Source organism: Otolemur garnettii, unplaced genomic scaffold, assembly GCF_000181295.1.
Source record: "Otolemur garnettii isolate 467f Iridium unplaced genomic scaffold, OtoGar3 scaffold00213, whole genome shotgun sequence".
Lineage (NCBI taxonomy): Eukaryota > Metazoa > Chordata > Mammalia > Primates > Galagidae > Otolemur > Otolemur garnettii.
The window spans coordinates 65,940-68,389 of record NW_003852608.1 but is presented as its reverse complement, the minus strand read 5'-3'; the positions used below and the strand labels follow the sequence as shown (position 1 = coordinate 68,389).

The 2,450-nt window shown below is 48.2% G+C and overlaps 1 protein-coding gene across 1 annotated transcript in view; it reads right to left on the bottom strand.

The window, feature by feature from the left end:
* The window catches only part of EMILIN2 (elastin microfibril interfacer 2), a 61,870-nt gene that overhangs the window by 35,690 nt on the left and 23,730 nt on the right, over nucleotides 1-2,450 (bottom strand). The window lies entirely within an intron of this gene.

Here is a 2,450-nt window from a genome sequence, read left to right as displayed (position 1 = left end):
AGTCCCAGCTACTTGGGAGGCTAAGGCAGGAGAATCACCTAAGCCCAGGAGTTGGAGGTTGCTGTGAGCTGTGATGCCATGGCACTCTACCCAGGGCGATAAAATGAGACCCTGTCTCTAAAAAAAAACCCAAGGGTTTCCCACCTTCACAAGTTCAGTCACCATATTGGGCACCGTGGATTCTAATGAGAAGAGATGCCAAGAAAAAGTATAGAAAAGTCATATTAGATTCTGGGATCCTAAGACTGGAAGTGTCCCTGCTGAAAAAATGTGATGAAATGACTGTACCCCACCCGACAGCTCCCTACACAGACGCCCTCCTACTGATGAGCCGAGACCAGTCCTGGACACACTTCCCTTCACACTTGTGTTCACCTGCTCAGGCCTCGTCTTCTCTGGTGGGCCCCGAGTCCATTAGGGTAGGATTGCTGTTGGTTCTGTTCACTGTAATACCCTCCTTTTTAAAATTCACAGACTTTATCTTTTAGAGCAGTTTTAAGTTCACAGCAAAACTGAGTGGAAGGTTACAGAGATTTCTCACATGCCCCCTGGGCACAGACACACACACACACACACATACACACAGCCTGTTACCAACCAGCCCCACACAGGGTCCCTTTGTTAAACTGATGAGCCCATAATGACATGTCATCATCACCCAGAGTCTATAGTTTACCTTAGGGGCCACTCTAGGTGCTGTACATTCTGTGGGCTTGGAAAAATGTATAATGATATGATGTGTCCACCATTATAGTATTTTACAAAGTAGTCTCACTGCCCTAAAAATCCTGGCCTTGCTGGGTGGCTCAGGCCTATAATCCTAGTACTCTGGGAGGCCAAGGCAGGAAGATAGATTGAACTCAGGAGTCAAGACCAGACTGAACAAGAGCAAGACCTCACCTCTATTAAAACAGAAAAATTAGCCAGGTGTTGTGGAGGGCATCTGTAGTCTCGGCTACCTGGGAGGCTGAGGCAGGAGGATCACTTGAGCCCAGGAGTTTGAGGTAGCTGTGAGCTATGATGATACCACTGCACTGTAGCCTAGGGCAACAGAGTGAGTCTCGGTCTCAAAAAACAAAAACAGTCCCCTGTGCTCTGTCTATTCATTCTCTTCCTCCCGACCCTGACAACCACTGACTTTTTTTACTGTCTCCACAGTTCTGGTTTTTCCAAAGTGCCACAGATTGGAATCAGCACACAGCCTTTCAAATTGGCGTCCTGCACTTAGTAACACACAGCGAAGTTTCTTCCTTGCCGTCTCATGGTTCAAGGACTCATTTCCCTTTACTGCTAAATAATATTCCACTGCCTGGAACACGCCCATTTTTAAACACATTTTCCCTATTGTAGATGCTCAATTATTAATCACTAATTAAATCAACTGGCTAATCAAACAATTAATTAATGGTATACGTCTACTTCTGCCAAGATTGTAGGGAGTCTTATTGTCCAGATTATAAACTCTGGAATTATCCTTAGTCTAATCCTAAGCAGATGTGCCTTCCCGAGTCTTTGCAGAACCAAATCTAGCTCCAGAATCCTCAGGCTGTAATGAGCTGGAGCTGTGCTCTCCAACAAGGCAGCCGCTGAATTTAAATAATATAGAACATTTAGTTCTTCAGTCACGATAGTGACTGATTTCAAGTACTTACTAGCCGCAGGTGGCAGTGGCTGCAGTAATGGACAGCATGGGCATCTCCATCATTTCAGGACTCCCTGGGGGACAGGCCGAGCCTGACACTGGTGAGATGGTCAAGGAACCCAGCAGTGGACACGCAGCTGTCCACCTCTGGATTTCCAACCCGCATCAACCATCTTCCTTCTCTTCCTACTCGCCTTCCAGAACCACAGGCAGATAATACCCCCACCTCCCAGGCCAGGGATCATCTAGGTTAGCATTTACCTGTATTTTATTTTGACACAGGCTACTAAAACGCTACAGAAATCGAAAGCCCAGTGCTTCCTTAGGGACACTCACGTGACAGGGGTTTCTCCCAAGAACAAGCTTTCTAGTAATGCCTCTCCTCCTGGTCACTGGCCTGCCTGCCCCAGAAGGCCTGGAGCCAACTCTTCCTGCTTCGTTCCGAGTGTGTGGAAATAGTGCCGGCGGGAAGGGAGCTGAGAGGGTGGAGAGAGGACGTCCTCCCCAGGGACAGTCGGAAGTGTCCTAGCCAGACCGGGAGAAAGAACCAACGGCCTCCCCTGTGAGAAGGAAACCAGCATGTGAAGGCGAGAAGTCCTCAGGGAGACCCTGACACAGGCGGACCGGGTCCTCCAGCAGCCAGGCACCACCAAAGTCTCCACCGAGCAGCAGTTCCTTCAGCCACGGTAATTCACCTTTTTTAAAAACTGTGGTTACAAACACATAAAATCTAGCATCTCAGCCCTTTGTAATTGTCGGTTCTGTGACACTAAGTGCGTTCACACTGTTGTGCAGCTGTCATCACCTC